The sequence below is a fragment of the Mesocricetus auratus genome, unplaced genomic scaffold (assembly GCF_017639785.1).
Source record: "Mesocricetus auratus isolate SY011 unplaced genomic scaffold, BCM_Maur_2.0 Super-Scaffold_4256, whole genome shotgun sequence".
Taxonomy (NCBI): Eukaryota; Metazoa; Chordata; class Mammalia; order Rodentia; family Cricetidae; genus Mesocricetus; species Mesocricetus auratus.
In genome coordinates this window covers 103,951,187-103,970,776 of record NW_024429182.1, presented here as the reverse complement: position 1 = coordinate 103,970,776, position 19,590 = coordinate 103,951,187, and the positions used below count along the sequence as shown (strand labels likewise).

At 35.2% G+C, this 19,590-nt stretch overlaps 1 pseudogene; it reads left to right on the top strand.

Moving 5' to 3' along the window:
- Positions 1-17,312: 17,312 nt before the first annotated feature.
- Positions 17,313-18,817, top strand: LOC101842615 (annotated as a pseudogene).
- Positions 18,818-19,590: the final 773 nt, after the last annotated feature.

Here is a 19,590-nt window from a genome sequence, read left to right as displayed (position 1 = left end):
ATTAATCTAGGTATATCCACTTGGTCTTATCTTACGAGAGAAAGAGTCTGGATCCAATAAGATAAACATGTACAGAAGACATCCCCATCAGTAAACTCATGCAGAGAAGACACTAGTATAAAGAGATAATGAGACTATCTTGAAGGGGAAACCTGTTTTCATTACATATTGATACTTTCCTCCAGTAATGATTTCTTCATCATAACTCCCAAGAAGTTCTCTTTGACAAGAGTTCTGAAAATTTCCACTATTCTAGTCCCTGGCACATTTATAGGTCTAAGTGTTAATCAAGTATCAGAAGACATTTGAACTTGTGTTTCACTTTAAAATGTCTTTAATTTTTATTTATTTATGTATGGTGCCTGTTTTATTACCTCTCCGACTGTACTCACATGGAAGTCAGAATACAACTTTTTAGAATAGGCTTCCTCCAGGGATTGAACTTAGTTTATCAGAGTTGGCAGCAGCCTTTACTTGATGAGCGATCATAGAAACCCAGTGTATGGGTTTCTTACTGTTGTTTGTTTTATCAACAGTTCCCTCAAAAACTGAAAATGCTTTACTTTGTGCTTTTAGACAGGTCCATGCATGTATGCCAATATTTTTCTTTCTATTCTGCTTTCTCACTCATAAAAGGCTATTTTGACATTTAACAGTGGGCATCTTGAAATTTTCTTTAATAGTTTAAAGTAAAATAATGTACTATGTATTATAATTTTAAGGAGAGTTACTAGATCTTTGTTGGTTAAAATCTTGTATATTATTTTGCCTCAGGTGGAGGCTATCAACCATCGCTAATTCCAGTTCCAGAGCACCCAACAGTCTCTTCTGGCCTCTTTCACTACCAGGCATAGATGTAGGACATAGACATACTGACAGGTAAAAGACCCATACACATAAAATAAAAACTTAAAAGAGTTATAATTTAAATTAAAAATAAAAGACCTACATTGTTTTGCTACTTGAAGTTCCAGAAACCTACTTCTCCAAAAATTGTTTCTTTCTCTGGAATTTATTTATTTCCCTTTATCTCTGTTTAAATTCATTCATTTATATTTGAGCCCCTGCCCCCTTATTTCTAAGAAGAACAATGAAAACTGAAATAACAATATTTAATTCTTAAATACTTCACATAATACAAAGTTTCCTTGTTCATTTAAGCCAGAACCCAGGACTCTTGTTATCTTTACAGCAAGAAATCATAGATTGGACTTGACATCATGTTGTTGTAAGGAAACTAAGACTTATAGTCCCTTTTTTGGCAACTTAAAGTCTAAGGCTTACCTGTATTAACAAACAGGCCATGAATTTTTGGTTTCAGTTGGCCATCTCTGTTCTAAATATGATCTTGACAACTAATTTCATTATAAGCTTCATGTGTTATTTCATGTCATTTAACTTTTATAATAAGCTTTGGTACAGGAATGGAAAGAAAAATATCTTCATATTTAATTAAATAAAAGCTTAGAAATATTAACTTATTAACATTGGTATACTGTATGTAGAAACATAAAAATCTTTGGGGTATAAAACCTTACAAATTTTTCAAAGAGTTATCTTATGTTTCTAGGTAGTCTATAGATAATGAAGGTTTTTATTCTTTAAACTGTGGCAAAAATTACTTCTGGAGTCATTATGCAACTTCATCCTATTTCCACAGCCACAATTACAGCTCCTCAATATAGATTGTCTATATTGTACCAGGAACTGTGTCAGTGACAATTCCGAAGACATTAGATAGTAGATATAACTTCTCTGAATATATATATCCAGATATATGGCTCTGAAATAATGTACAAATCCTTCAGAAAGGTCAGTCTTACCAAGGATAAACAATGCTGCTCTCAGGAAGCTCATAACATTCTTTAGGTTATCTCATTTATCACATGAGCTATACCTTCCTATTCTGGAGCAGAATAGACTGGGATTCACTAAAGTGCACACTATACAGTTGACATAGTCTGGATATTTTAAAATGTTGCTTCTCACATTGCATTTTTCTCTCATATGACCAAATCTACAACACAGCATAGGAGGCAGTTGGAGGAGAGCAGCAGAGGTGTAGAGTGTGGCTTGGGTGGCAATAGATATGATTAAAGTATATACTTTTATGTATGACAATGACATATGATTAATGGCATGTCAACACTCATCAGTATAGATCACACCCCTAAGAGTTCTTGTCTTTTTCATTCTGAGACAGAGACGAAACAGACAAAAAGAGAGACAGAGGGGCAGAGAGTCAGAGTTATACAGAGATAAAAGAGACACAGATAGAGGAAGGGACAATTTCATTCTTTTGGAGTTATCTTTTTATTCTGTTATAAGCTTATAAACAGATCAAAAAGAATTGACTCTAGGCAAAATACTACATTCTAGATTAGATATAGCTTCCTGTACATACTATATCACCCTCATTTTGACAGTTCACTTACACAATCATACTTTGATGTAATAGGAAACATAATACAGAAGTGATTTACTTTAGTGAAATTGCAGTGTCGCAATTATCCTTTTCATCTTTTTTATTCATTCATTCATTCATCCACTCATTCATTCACTCATTCTCCAATATTCTTAATTGTCACTTTGTCTAAGTTTCATATAAGTTAATTATGAAGGACACAGTGACATATGAAGTTTAGAGATATAAAGTATAATAACAAATTTTTATCGTAAGAACTAAACAAGCTTTCAGTCTCTTTACAATGCAAGAATAGGATGCTATAAATGGTGAATAAAAATGAAAAGGAAAGAACACTCTGAGAATCAGAAAATCAGCCCAGGTTCCCAGGAAGGGACAACTAATAAAATAAGAGCACTGGAGGATAGAGAGTGGAACTGCCATAGCCATGAACCACAACCACGGCAAGAGGCAATTGAAGAGATATTTTTTTTACTTTACAGACAACTTGGAATATATATATATATATGTATATATATATGTATATATGTGTGTGTGTGTGTGTGTGAGTGTGTGTGTGTGTAATGCTGTTGTTGCTTCATCCAATATCTGTCAAGACATGTGGGGTTGGAATAGTTAGAAGGATTTTCCTGTAATCTGGCTAATATAGTGTGTTGTGAGAAGTAACCATAATTACTACAAAACAGCAATCTATTAGAGGTAAATGACTTAATGGGAGTTTTCATGCAGTCACAAGTGTGGCATTTCCTAATAGAAAATCATTAGTTGCATTGACACCAAGCCATTCATTAAAACACATTCTTTTGCTAAATTCTGGAATTCTTAAATTTGTAATTTATAGGTCAAATCTCACACATACTTGGTTCAGAATAACTAAAGTGTTGCTGAAAGATGTGTTGCCTATATTTGTAAACACATTAATGCACATAAATTTGATGAGTATACATTTGTCATAATTTAAGCGGGTTCAAATCCTGGTGAATCTCATGTAAACAAAATGCCACATAATCATGGGCTTATATTTTCTCTTCTTATGCTTTTGGTGACTGAATTTTGGGACTTCACAAAGGGCTGCAGCTATTAGAGCATGCAAAAATATTTGATTTAAGGAAAGAGAATAAAATTAATGAACAAAAACCAGGTTCTTTTTAGACCTATGGCTTTAAAATAGATCAGAGATCAAAGATGATATGAATACCTTACAAAAGGAAAAAATGGAAGGTTGCCATGTATTCTCAGTTTTTTGGGCTCTTTCACCCCAGTCCTAGCTCTACAAAATGCTATATAAAGAAACAGTAGTTTAAGTAGTTCTAATATGAAAGCTATTTTCTGATGGGGAAAGCATTCTTTTTTCAAACAGAAACCTGTGTACAGTATTTGGGAAAGAAGTGAAATAGGGATGGAAAAAAATGACACTACACTGTATGACTTAGGCCTGAGGTAACAAGGTTTGGGTGGTAATTTATTGTCTCACAATTCTGCAAGGTAAAAAGCTAAGATCAAGTATCCATGGATTTGCTTCCTTTGAGGGGCTGAAAAGAGGAATCTGACATTTCAGGTTAGCACATATGTCGATCTCTTTCATTTGCTAGTCCCCACAGTATGATTGCCCTCTTGTTCCTCTACACCCCCTACCTCTCCGTGTGTGTTGGAGTTCTTCATTTATCAACCATTTTTTTTTCTGAGAATGTTTAGTATTCCTTTACTTTCATCTATGCTTCACCTTTACAAGGTGTTCTATGTTCTCATCTCTGTCTAATTGTACACTGATATACTGGATTAGGGGTTACCCTAATGAAGTCATTTTAATTTAATCACTGTGAAAAGTGTTTGTCTATAAATGAAATCAACATTGAATTACAACCTGTATCTTTAGAGGATATCATATGTTAACTTAATGTAGATAGAGGACATTTGCAGAGGTGAAGTAGTAATACAAAGTAATTACAGTGCAATTGCCAGTGATGTGTGACAAAGCTCTATTCTTAATTCAAGATCCTCACATCTACTAAGTGCTACTTGTGAGCTCAGCACACCATTAAATCTTTATAAGGCAAATAACCACAATACTCCTATTAGTCAGTCTGATTGTCAACTACAAGTGAAATAGTGAAGACAAGTGGGGGTGGTTTCAAAATTATCAGTGCTATTACACCAATAAGAAACAGAGTTAGGTTAAAGTCTCAATCTTGATTTAGTTTAGAACTCATTCTTTTCTCTTCCACTCTGATTTGTCTTTAAATTTATACTATCCTCTCTCCTCTTTTTATTCCAGTCCATTTTAAAAGTAATCTATATCAAACTGTTTTTGTTTATATGTATATTAGTCACACAAAAGGACTGAGTATATTTTTGCATTATTATAATTAGTAAACATGGAGGGAAAAAATTAGAGGCAAATATGTTTGAAAACCAAACAGAAGGATCTTGATACAAAAAACAAATTATTCACATAAACTGAGTGGTCAAAATGAAAACAAATGTGATCTAGAATGTAAGGTGACCACAGTGGACAAATGGACAGTAGAAATATATATGATGGTGCTAATCCTATTCAGAGAATTTCACCAACCTGGAATAAATGGCATGTAAGAGTCTCTTCTAAGCCTTTAATCTCACAGTGTAAAACAACAGCCCCCACAATTTGTAAAGTTACTGAATTAATTAATAAATACTTACTCAGTTCAACCATGCACTAAGCCATGGAATGATGCACAGTGGCTAAGAAGACTAAAGTTTTACAAATGCCATAAGATGAAAAAGACTCTAACCAAACCTTTGCCAAATTTATATCGTTTTCCCACAAATAATTAAAAAGTTTTACCGATTATCAATATTCCAACATTTGCAGAAAAAATAGAAAACTTTACCTCCTTTACCATGGGAAAGAGGGGATTGGTCTGTCTCGCCCTCTGCCTTTTCCACAAGTTGATCTTAGGTTGCTAGAATATAACTTATACTTTTACATGCCTCACACTAGAGAGAAGCAGCTGCAAGACTTTGGGGAACTAGGCTGAGCTGCAGACTGGTTATTGCTAATATAAATATATTTCTATGCTCAGGAAGGCCAAACAATCTAATTAACAAACTATAAGGCAAAAATATCCTCCTATATCACGTTTCCCTTTTCTAATGCTTTTGTGTAGGATAGAACAAAATATAATCATTTGTATCCACACTGTATTGATATATTTAACAAAGTTCCTCTCATACTTCCTATGACCTGTGGGCCACTGAACTATCACTGTCAGACTAATGCCACCTCATCTTTAGATGGTGATAATTATATTTCCATTTATCACATTGCAATTAGATAGTAAGTCTGTAATGACTTGTTATCTCTTAATTTTTCATATGTACACAATCCCTTTGACACCACCTTACCTCCCAACACAACATGTCTGGGTCTCAGTATCTGTATTTTAACAAAAGCCTAGCCTTGATCTTGTGGTGAGAACTCTCTTCCCATTACTAACCTGTCAACCTTCACTCTGAGTAGCACCAAGATTAATAGTTATTTAAATGCTGAACAATTATGACAGGTGATTAATTGATCCCAAGGAGCAGCCACTTGCACTGCTATTAATCAGCCCATCACTAGACACTAGGAGAAGGAAAGCAATCTGTATTTGTTTCAGAATGGGCTAAGCAGGCATTACTCAGGCAATAAGAAAAGGTCATTGCTGAGCTGTAAGCCCAAGGAGCAGGTTTTGTGAGATTGATGAGAGAGAATTATTTTCTGTATATATTATAGTAGGGGAAAAACCTGCTCAATACAGTGTTTAGAGAAACTTAATGCATAGAGAATGAATTTCTCCAGATGTGCAAAGGACTTAAATCTTATACCCTGAGCATAAAACTGTTATTTCTGAATTGCACTGTAAGATAAGGTGGTTGAATGTTGTCCCATCAAGTCTGCAAATACCATAATGGTTTCAATTGTTGCATTGAAAATTATATAAATAATTCATTTATGCTTAGTGATCTGTGCCAGAAACCCACAAGTCACCTTCTATTTCCTGATTGTCCTTATTCACTGCAACCTGACTTAATGCATCTTTCTAATGGCTCTCAAATCTCCCCAGGGCCATTGTCATATCATTATTACAATTGCATACCTTATCAATTCTCTGTCAACATGGAAATAAACTTTTCCTTGACTACTTGTTTTGGTTTTATGTAATTGTCTTGTGGTTTTCTGTTTCCTTCCCCCCCCCAAAAAATAAAATTAGATGGTGGTAGCCTTCTGATTAAACCTATAAATGAGATCCTGGTATTCTGCATGTAGCCCCATAATTATATTGCTCTGAGATCAAACTATTTGGCTTGAGTTATGTATCAATTTATTTTTAGCTGCATGATTTTTATGTAAGTTTCTCCTTTCACTTTACATATGGGGACAACAGAAGTGTTATGCAACTTGAATTTGAGTGTGCTGGAAGTTAGTTGCAATGCTGTATGTCCTCAATGTTACTATTTAAAATCATGTGCTATGCCTACTTTTTGTGATACGCCATATGACTTTTACCATCACACTTTTCTTCCTGAAGAAAACACTGCTATTCATTTTAATTCCATTTGAATATTTATGTTTTGTGTTACTTTGATCTAGGAGCTTGTTTACTTTCGTAAGATGTTTGTCATTTACTCCCACACTAGCTCTCTGGAGCTAAAATAAATCACCCCTCGCAACACCTTATGTTCTACTATGAAACATTGGATTATGGTAAATATCACTGGTTATAGAAAATAAATTTTTATGGAGTAGTTATTTTCCTTAACTATATTGTTATGTACAATAAAATTATCATGATCAACAAAATTCTAACTAATATGAGCAAGTGAATGGATGATTCATTGAATGAATGGAGGAAGGAGGGAAGGAAGGAAGGAATGAAGGCTTGCATGCTGGAAACATTTTCCAGTCAAGGAAAGATGGTAACTGGAGGAATAATCATAGCTCTGCCAACTAAAGAAGAATCAGGAAGCTGAGACACTGACTGATGCAGAAGCTTAAATGGGTATATCCTCTCTGGGGCTTTGCTGTAATTGGGCCTCTGAGAAAGCATTCTAGATTGGAATAATTAGTGACTTGAGACAAATTCTTTGAATCACACTATCTATTAAAATTATCATCATGTAGGAAAAGTGCTAAAAATAAAACTAAATAAATGAGGTTTCCTTCTAGCAAATTGTCAGATGATGGTGCTCATTACAAAATTGTCTCTTTATGAGGCTCTATGAAGGCACGAGGGACTACGAGTTATCTACAGCAGGGGGTGGGTGTAGGGGGCTTAAGAATCCCATTTAACCTAAGCTAAGAACAGGAAGTCTCTTCTGCACAGATATGCTACCACAAGAACCAAAGTATTCATCTTACTTCTACCACTTCAGTTTCATCACCTTTCATGGTTTATAGCAACACCTGTGTGCAAAAGGCACTTTTCTTCCTATTTTCCATATTAATCATAATTTATACAGCAAGCACTTGGGGTATCAAAAGAACAAGTATATGACTTCAGGTGGGTAATAAACAGCAGAGGCACATGAACTTTATATAAAAAGGATGCTATTTTCACATGGTTCAATTTACCCCTCTCTGTGTGGATGGGTTTAACTACATTAGAATGACTTTTTGCAAAGCACCTGAGGAGGTACTTACACTTAATTGTGCCATGTGCACCATTCTGGAGTACTTAATCAGATGCAAACTAGGACAAAGATCTTTTGGGTTTACACCTTCATGGAACTCTCTGTCTTAGAATCCTGTTACCGTATATTGACTACATATAATGTTAAAAATTAATTAATGAAGTATATCTTTCTTCTCAATAGTGATGACCATGAGTATAACATGAAATAAATATCTAAACTATATTAAAATATTATAACGTATCCTTTACTTATTGTGTGTATATGCATGATGTGTATACTTGTGTGCTTTCGATGTGCATATGTTGAAGTCAGAAGACAGTGTGTGAGAGTTGAAGCCATCCTTCCACCATATGTGGCTCAAGGATCCATCTTGGGTCATTAGGCTTCAAAGTAAGTACCTTTGTTAAATGCACTGAGCAACTGAAAATACCACCAAGACAGGGAGAGAGAGAGAAAGAGGGAAAAGGAGAAGGGGAGGAGGAGTGGGAGAAGAGGAGGAGCAGGGAGTGGAGAAGAGCAAGAAAGTCAGTAACTGCTTCTTGTTTGTCCATAGGCCATACTGAAAACTGGACTCTCAAAAGCGGTGCTCTAAAACCAGAATAGTCTTCAAAAACATACATTATCATCATATTCACATCACAGAATTTTCCTTCTTTCTAACTGTATGGTTAGGTATTAAGAGCAAAAAGGAAGCTGAGCATGGAGAGATTGTCTCATGCCTTCTCTACTTTCCATTTAACCCCACATAACCTTTGTCTTCCTTGAGAATTCTGTGACTGTTTTCTGTCAATGCGATGACTTTGATAGTCAGCAAGAGGGCTTGAAGAAGCTGAGCCTCCACCTGGATCCTGTTTATGAGGCATATAAAAACTGAATATATAGGTAGCCTGAGAATGTAAAGAACTTGTTTTTTGCAACACAGAGAAGAAAACAGCATCTCACAAAGTAGTGATTAGGATCAGGTGTCTTTCATAGACCACACATCTCCGCCTATGAGAAGGTACCCACAAATATGTGATTACTATGTTCTATATAACAACTCCTAAGCAAGCATCCTGGTAAGAACTTTGAACAGGAGTTCTCCATCCTCTTGATAAGTTGGCTTTGCAAATAAAGTAGTCTTGTCTACTCTGTGGTGATCATGGATAGCATGGGTGTAGGTATAAATGGAAGACCTATAAAATTAACCTAGGAAGGAAAACTTGAATTGAGTTTACAAGTATGCTACTAAATTATCAGGCTAATTACTGAATTTTACAGAAAATAATTTGAATTTGAAGAAAGCTATTGACGATATTTGATAAAAAGGTAATGAACAGTGTTTGGATACTTTTCTCATTATCTAAATAGCTGTGAAAATGAATATTCATAAGGTAATGTGTAGGTGTGTAAGAGAGATACCTAGAGATAGAGAAGATCCTTAATATTGAGCAGAAAGTTTTACTCATCACCATTAGTCTTTATAAATCATGTACAAATATCTATGTTAAGTTGAATTTAAGCCTGCTCCCACACCACATCCAACATCCCCATCCAGTGTGATCACACACATCCTACTCTATTGTCTATCCTGGTGAGTTGGCCTGAACCTTCCCTCAAAAACTTCTTGAAAACACCAGATCTATCTTGGATCACATCTCTAGTGTACCAGCTTACTCTGGCCATGCATGACAACCTCTAAAATTCTGACAGGAACTGCTCCGCTGCTCTCCAACCCACGGGTCCCTCCCATATCTCATTCAATGTCTCTATCTGGCCAGATATAGGATGTACATCCTGCACAACAGATATTCACATCTGTTCACCCGACTTCATTCTATCTAAGCCATTTCCAACCATTATAATCAACCATATATACATATCCTCTCTTACTTTCTTTTTTCGTTTTTTTAAAGTTTAATTAGAAACAAATTTCTTTTACATGTCAATCCCAGTTCACTCACCCATCCCTCCTCCCCTGATCCCACTGACCTCCTATCCTGTCCTTTTTATGCCCCTCTCCCAGGGAGGGTGAGGCTTTCCATGTGGGATCTTCATAGTCTGCCTTATCATTTGGAGAAGGGTCTAGACCGTCCCCCATGTGTCTAGGCTGAGAGAGTATCCCTGTATGTGGAGTGTGCTCCCAAAATCCATTCCTGTACTAGGGATAAATATTGATCCACTACCAGAGGTCCCACAGATTGACAAGACCTCCAAACTGGCATCCATGTTCAAGGTGTCCAGAACAGTCCTATGCTGGCTTCCCAGCTATCAGTGTGGGTTCCATAAGCTCCCTGTTGTTCAGCCATCCTTACATGCATCTCCTATTTTGTAACTTTGTCTGCCTATTAGAGACATAAAACTAAAGAAATTCACATCACAAAAATATCAACATCATGAAAGAGCAAGCATTTTCCTTTTGTTTTTCAAAAAACCGACTAGTCTTATAGAAATGTTTTCAAATGAGACTTACTTAGATAAACATCAGAATACAGGATTTAAACTTGCTGAAAGAAGTCAAGGAGTGTAACAAGAAACAAAGAAACAGCTCAGTGAAATTAAGGAGAAAGAAATTCAGGAGAAAAAGGTCCCTTAATGGTGTGCAATAAAGCACAAATGTAAGGCTGAAGGAAAAAATGAAAACAATCCAGGACATGAGAGTGGAATTAAAAAAATAAAAAGAGATAGAAATATTGAAGAGGGTCAGGCGATGGTAGCACACACCTTTAATCCCAGCACTCAGGAGACAGAGCCAGGTGGATCATTGTGAATTCTAGGCCAGCCTGGTCTACAGAGTGAGTTTCAGGACAGCTTCCAAAACAATACAGATAAACCCTGTTTCAAAAATCAAAAAAAACAAAAAAACAAAAAAACAAAAAAGAAACATTGAAGAGGAAGCAGGTGACATGAAGATGAGATGGAAAAACCTAACTAAAACCTCAAAGAAAAGTTTTCCTGGTGTGAGGAATCAGGCAGAAAATAGTATTTCAGGACCCAAAGATAGAGAATCTAGGCGAAATAAGCAAGGCATATGAAAAAAATACAGGAAAGAAACATGCAGGAAATAATGAATACCAAAACTTTCAATCATAGGCATGGATAGAAATAAAACACACAAATTAATGGCATAGGCCAGATCTTCAACAAGTTCTTACAGGAAAACTTTCCCAAACTCAGGAAAGATACATTGAACAAATACAATAAACATAGGAACAAGGAACAGACAATGTCACAAATGCATATCACCATTTAATAACATAGTTAAAACAGTAAGCTATACAACAAGGTGTATTTAGCTACCAAAAGAGAAACAGAAGTCACATAAAAAGGAAAACACATCAGAATATGAGATTAATTCTCAATGGTAATAGGAAATCAGAAGATCCTGGAATAATACATTCCAAGTACTAAAAAGTCACAACAGCCATTTTAATGAATATTCCCAGCATGACTATGTTTCATAGTAAAGGAACAATAAAAGTCTCTTGTTCCCTTTTATCCCTCCCTCCCTGTTTACTGGTTCAGCTCCTACAACCATGTGTTTATGGGTGTGGGGTCATCAATCAAGATGATTTTTTTCTACTTCTATCCATTTATGTGTAAATTTCATTTTAATGGTTAATTAATCTTCCATCATACAAATGTACCACATTTTTCATCCATTCCTTCATTGAGGGACATCTAGTTTATTTATATATTTTAGCTACTGTTAATATAGTATGTTTGAACATGTTTGCACAAGTGTCATTGAGGATATTGAAGATGAAGTATCCTTTGATATATGCCCAAAATGGTATAGATTGATACTGAATTTGATTGACTTCAATTTTCTTGAGGAACCTCCACGCTGATTTCCATAGTGACTGTGCAAGTGATGAGTGCTTTCCTTGCTCCACATCTTTGCCAGTATGAAAAGTCATTTGTTTTATTGATTTAAACCATTCTTACAAATTAAATATGAAATCTCAATGTAGTTTTGATACGACTTTTCCTGATGATTACAGATATTAAACAAATCATTAATGTTTCTCAGCCCTTTATTTGAGTTTCCTCTTTTGTGAATTTCATATATGACTTCTCTCATTTTTAATTGGCTTAATTTGGTTCTTTTTTGATACTCAGTATTTTGAATTATTTTTATATTTTGTATATTTTCCCTCTATTAAATGTGGAGTTGATAGAATTTTTTAACCTTGATGTAAGCTTCCACTTTATCTAAATGATGACACTCTTTGAAATACAGAAGATTTTTAGTTTTATGAGGTCCAATTTGTTAATTGTTGATCTTAGTTTCTTTGTTAATGGTGTTTTGTTCAAAAAGTTTTTTTCTAATCAAGATTGTTCAAAGTGATTCTCCATTTTCTCATTTAAAAGTTTCAGTGCATCTGAATGTTATGTTGAGGCCTTTGATGCATTTGTAGTTGAGTTATGTACAGTATGATAAGTATGAATCTATTTCGATTGTTCTACATGCTGCCATCCAGCTTGGCCAACACCATTTAAGGAAGATCCTGTCTTATTTACAGTGTGTGTTTCTGGCTTCTTTATCATAAATTAAGTGTCCGTAGTTGTGTGGCTTCATGTCTGAGCATTCAATTTTATTCCATTGTTCAACATATCTGTTTCTGTGCCAATGCCATGCTGTTTTTATTTCTATGGCTTTGTAGTATATTTGAAGTCAGGGATAGTGATGCTTACAATTCAGGATTGTTTTAGTTGTCTTGGCCTTTGTGCTTCTAAAACTCAGAGAAACAGCTGACCTGAACAATGGGGAGATCTTGGACCTCAGACTGATGCCTGGTAGGCCATAAGGGGATTGATCCAGACCTCCTGAAAGAGTCAATGAGGAGACCTAGGTACCCTAGGGGGCTTTGGGTAGTAGATCAGTATTCATACCTGGCACACAAATGGACTTTGCATGCCCATCCCACAATAAGGGATGCTCTCTCAGCCTGGACACTTGGCAGAGTGCATAGGCCATGCACTGAACAAAATGACAGACTTTGGAGATCCCCCATGGAGAGCCTCACCCTCCCTGGGTAATGGAGTGGGGATTGGGTGGGGGACTAGGTGGGGCAAGGGAGAGGGAGCTGTGAAGTAAACTTGTTTCTAATTTAAATAAAAAATATAAAAAGAAGATGAAAATTGACCTTTTAAGATCTAAGAAAAATTGTGTTTGTATTTTGAAGGGATGAAACTGTATATTTATCTTGTTGGTGGTCCTTTTTACTATATTAATCTTACTGATATATGAGCTTGGAACATCTTTCAATATCTGTTACTGTCTTCAATTTTTTCTGTAATTACTTAAAGTACTTATAGCATGCTGTGTTAGTTACTCCATGATGTTTTATATTATTTGATGTCATTGTGAAAGACATTGTTTCCCTTGTTTATCAGCCCATTTATCATTTATATATGAAAGGGCTATTAATTTTTGTGTGCTAATTTTGTATCCAACTACTTTGGTGAATGTGTTAATCAGCTATAGCTGTTTCCTAATGAAGATTTTTGGGTTACATACACACACATACACACACCCATATATACATATATATATACATATATATATTCATATCACCTACAAATAAAGATACTTAGACTTCTTATCTCATTTGTATACATTTGATTCCCTTAAGTTATCTTACGATTCAAGCTATGCTTTCAAATACTATATTAAATAGGTATACAAAGGGTAAACACCTTGTGTTGTTTCTATTTTACTGGAATAGTTTCAAATTTCGCTCCTTTAAGCTGATGTTGACTATAGGCTTACTGTAACTGTTGTTGTATCTATAATCCATAGGATTTTTATCATGAAGTATTAAAATATTAATGACTGTATTTTGTCAGTCAAAAGACCCAGGGTGACTAAATGAATCAAAAATCAATATCCATCTATCTGTTGTCTATTATAAATATATCTTAGTTTTAAATGTAGGAACTGTCTTGGCATAATAGCATTGACAATAATGCTCCAAAGAAGGCCTGGAAGGAAATAGGCATCATTATCCTAATATATGACAAGTATACTTAAAGATAAATCTTAGAAGAGATAAGGGTGGGAACTTCGTTATAATCAAGGGACTAGATAACCATAAAGATATTCCTATACTAAGATTATATGCACATAACTCTGGTGCAACAAATTTAATTTTAAAATGTACTACCATATCAATAGAAACTGATGAGCATCAATTCATTAGTAGTAACTATTTTCATTACATTTTATCCAATAGACCTGTCAATTGGTCATAAAATAAATAGAAACATAAAAATGCCACAATACAGCAAATGAGGTTTAACATATATATATGCATATATGTCATATATATATATATACAGACTATTATACTTTGTTGATTTGAATAGTTATGGCCACTATAGAGTCCTGTATTTGAATACTTTGTCCATAGAGAATTGCACAATTAGGGGATGTGGTCTTGTTGAAGTATGTGTGAACTTGTTGCAGGAAGTGTCACTATGGAGTCATGCATTGATGAGTCATGCCCAGTGTTGCTCACAGACTGCTTCTGCTGCCTGTGGATCACAATGCAGAACTCTCAACTCCCTGCACACCAGCATCAAAACATGGACTAACATCTAAAAATTTATAAGCCATCCTGAATTAAATGTTTTCCTTTATAAGATTTTCTGTGATCATGGTGTCTCTTCATAGCAATAGAAATCCAAACTAAGAGAATACTCAAACAGGGAATAATACACATTATTCTCAGAAGCATCTCAAACATAAAAACAAGAATTACAAATTCAAAAGTTTGAAATAACCCTTTGTATCTTACCTAGTCACAATGAAATGAAACTAAAATTGACAGCATTCAAATATCTTGTAAATTCACAAGCGCTTTAGTTAATGATCAATGGGTCAAAGAAGAAATCAAGAAGGAAATACAAACTGTTCCTAGAACTAGATGAAAATGAAAACACAACACAACAAAACCACTGGGACATATTGAAAGCATTCCTACAAGGAGAATTTATAGTTCTTAGTGCCTGTGGTGAGTTGAATGCACATGAGTCCCATATGTTCATATGTTTCAAAGTTTGGTCCACAGTTGGTAGAACTGTTTGAGAATGGTTAGGAAGTGTGGTCTTGTTGTAGAAGGTATGTCACTGACAGTCATCTTTTAGATTCCAAAAGTTCATGTTATGCCCAGTGTGCTCTCTGCCTCTTGCTTTCGAATCAAGATGTAAACTCTCCAACTGTTGTGCCATTACTGTCTGTTATCATGCTCCATAGTCCAGAGTCATGGACTTAACCACTGCAACTGTAAGCTTCAAATACACTATTTATTTTAAATATTGCTTTGGTGATGATGTTTTTTTTTGTTTTTGTTTTTTTTTTTTTGGTTTTACGAGACAGGGTTTCTCTGTTTTGGAGGCTGTCGGTCCAGCCTGGCCTCGAACTCACAGAGATCTGCCTGCCTCTGCCTTCCGAGTCCTGGGATTAAAGGCGTGCGCCACCAACGCCCGGCTTGGTGATGATGTTATATCATAGCATTCGAAAAGTAAATATGAAAGTGCCTGAATTTAAAAAAGTAGAAAGACCACAAATAAATGACTTAATTTTATAATTCAAAAATTTGAAAAAATAAGAAGAAACCAAGTTAAACTCAAATTGGAAACAAGAATTATGAAATACAAACAAAAATCAATAAAAACATAAATGAATCTTTGAGTTGGTTATTTAAATTTTAACACTCATAAATCAATAGTTTAGCTATACACCAACAAGTGAGAGACAGAAGGAGGGGGCATGGACATATTGACAGTAAGAGCCACAAATAAAATAAAATATCTGAGAATAAGCCAAGTTATGGAACTAGAAGATTTTAACAATGAATGCCTTATAATTTTGAAGACAGAGATTGAGAAAGACACTACAAAATTAAAAGACAACCCATACTCATGGGATGGCAGAATAAATATTGCAAAAATGGCCATTTTTCCAAAAGACACTTACATATTCATTGCAATCCCAATTAAAATCCCAGTCTCATTATTCAAAGAAATAGAACAAAGCTATACAAGATTTCAAAAGAAACCACTGACAAATCTGTCTGAAGCATAAAGCACAATACTGAAGGGATTATCAATCCAGAGCTTAAGATATTCTACAGAGACATAGTAGTAAAAACAATATGGTACTGACACAGATACAGACACATAGACCAATGGGATAAAATTGAAACCTCAAACATAAGTACATGTGATATTAGTCATTTCATATTTGACAAAGATGCAAAAAGGATATGACACAGAAAAGAAAGCATCTCTAACAAATGGTGCCAGGAAAAGTAGATGTCCAAAAATCCAAACAATGAAATTATGCCTATAGTTATGAAACTGCAAAATAAATAAATAGATAGATAGATAGTTAGATAGATAGATAGATAGATAGATAAATAGATAGATGGATAGACAGTAGATAAAAACATAAAACACTAACTCCAGATGAACCAGGTAAATAAATTGAACTAAAGATCATATGGAGTGAGGGAAACCAAACTCTTAGAGAAATGTTGCATGTTTAGCTTTGGTGTGTGTGTGTGTGTGTGTGTGTGTGTGTGTGTGTGTGCGTGTGTGTAAGACAGAGAGAGAGAGAAAGAGAGAGGTGTGATCTGAGGCTATCTCCAATTCTTCAGTTGCAATTACATATTCTCAAGTAACTGTATAAAGAAAGTTAAAAGGAATCACCTTGAGGATAGAGGATAGGGGAACAATAGAAAGGATCAGTAGCATGCATTTGATTAGTTAGAAGGAAATGAAAAACTGGAGTGGGGTTTCTAACTATAGAAAGGGAGACAAATACAAGAGAAGGCAAGACAGTAGAATAATAGTAAAGAGGTCTGAAAAGTTGTAAAAAATTATATGCTCTCAACCACTACTGACAGCTTGCTTTGCTGTGTGTACTTCTACTGCCTCACAGAAATACTTTGACCACCCACAGTCCTTTATCAGATAAGAATAGTATCCAGAGCACTGACTTCTTTTCTTATTCAGACTCATATCAATGAAGTTAAGTTCGGTAAAGATAGTTGAGTTTTTTTTAACATTTTTTATTTTAATTTTAAATAGCTTGTTTTACATGTCAATCCCAGTTCCCTCTCCCTCCTCTCCTCCCGCACTCCCCTTCCCCCCCACCCTCCCACCCTATTGCCAAATCCTTCCACATAGGGGATATCTAGAGTCTGTCACTTTACTCTGGGTAGGGTCCAGGCACTCCCCTAAGATGCTTCAAGATGTAGATATTTTAGCCAATGCTGCAGCTTTTGCAATGGGGCCAAAGGGAAGCACAGTTGGGGAAGTTCCAAAGTAACAAAAGATGGGATCATTGTTGCAAAGCCAGTTGATTTAAAGGATAAGTACTAAAATATTGGAGTCTATCTTGTTCCAAATGTTGCAAATAGCACAAATGAAGTGGCTTGGAATGGGACTACCACTCCTACTGTTCCGACATATTCTATTGTAAAGGAGGACTTAGAGAAAACCAGCAAAGGGGCTAATCCAGCAGAAATCTAGACAGGAGCAATGTTGGCTGTTGATGATGTAATTGCTGAATTTAAACCACAATGTAAGCCTGTGACAACCTCTCATGACACTGACTATGTTGCTACAGTTTCTTAAAATGTATACAAAGACATTGAAAACATTATTTCTGATACAATGAAAAAGATTGAAAGAGAGGGCACCATCACAGTGAAGTATGGAGAAATCCTGAATGATGGATTAGAAATTATTGAAGGCATAAAGTTTGATAGAGGATATATTTCCCCATGTTTTCATAATGTATAGAAAGGTCAAAAATGTGAGTTACAAGATGCCTTTGTTCTGCTGAGTAAAAAGTACATTTGCAGTGTACAGTCCATTATACCTGCTCTTGGCATTGCCAATACTCATCAGAAGGCCTTGGTCATAATTACTGAAGGTGTTGATAAAGAGGGTCTAAGCACACTGGTTTTCAACAGGCTAATAATTGATCTTCAGTTTGTAGCAGTCAAAGATCCAGTGTTTACAGACAATAGAAAAAACTAGCTATTGATACTGTTGATGCTGTATTTAAAGAAGAGGAATTGATTCTAAATCTTGAAGATGTTTAGCATCATGACTTAAGAAAAGGTGGAGAGATCAACCAAAGTAAACACTATGCTTCTGAAAACAAAAGGTGGCAAAGCTCAAACTGAAAAATGTATTCAAGAAATTGCTGAGCAGTGAGACATTGCAACTGGTGAATATAAAAAGGAAAACCTTTATGAGAAACTAGTAAATCTTTCAGATGAACTAGCTGTACTTAAGGTTAGAGGAGAGAGTGATGTTGAAGTGAATGAGAAGAAAGACAGGGTTAAGGATGCTCTCAATGCTACAAGAGCAGCTGTTGAAGAACAAGTTGTTCCAGGAAAGGGCTGTGCTCCTCTTTGGTACATCTCAACCTTGGATTCCTTGAAAAATGTTCATGAAGATCAGAAAATAGATATAGAAATTCTTAAAGAACACACATAATTTCTACCATGATTGTTGCTAAGAATATATGTGTTGAATGATCTTTGATAGTTGAGAAATTTTACAGAGTTCTACAGAAATTGGTAATAATGCTATGCTCAGACATTTTCTGAGCATGGCAGAAAAAGAAACCATTGATACATCAAGACTGTAAAAACTGCTTTACTCAATGCTTCTTGGTTTGCCTCTTTGCTAACTATAGCATAAACTTTAGTGACAGAAATTTCTAAAGAATAAAAGTATCATGGATTTGGTGTAATGGATAGAACAGGAGGAGCTATGGGAGTTGGCATGTTCTAACTCCTAGAATAGTGATTTGCCCTTACCAATGACAGGAAGCTCAAGGCAGGTTCCTCACTGATAACTCCAGAGATGTTAACTGCAGAAAATGACTGAGGAAAAGGCCAGATGACTCATCTCTATAATCACCACTGGTTTCTATTTGCAATACATATTAGTTTAATGCTGTCATTGTTCATGTCTAGAGATAATTTATTCTGTATTCTTGAACAAAAACAGTTATACATTTCTGATACTGGGTAAAAGAATCATAGCTCAGTATCCTGCCTTCAAAGAAATCAGTGAGGCATTTCTACTATTCTACTACAGTCAGGACTGCAGTGTTTGGGTCACCAGATGAGAAGTTCAGAATCAGCCTTTCTGTGGTGAATGAGGATAGTTATGTACAAAGCAGAGATGTATCAAAATGTTTGACAGGCTTTGTGTAATTAAGTTTTTGTTTAAAGTTTAAAAACATATATTATTAGCTGTATAGCTGAAAGATCTATAGTACACAGAAGTCTGAGTATAAATATGCATATATAATATAAATTAAATTATCTCCTCTTGGCTATGAATGCTCTCTGAAATAGCCAAATACATAGTAATACACTTGGAACACTGGGTATGAGAAGCCTCTCTTATGTTGTTGGTCAGGGTTATTCAAGAGACTCACCAAATATTAAAGGCTATTGAATTTTCCCTTGATTGTCCCTCAGTGGTGGTAATTA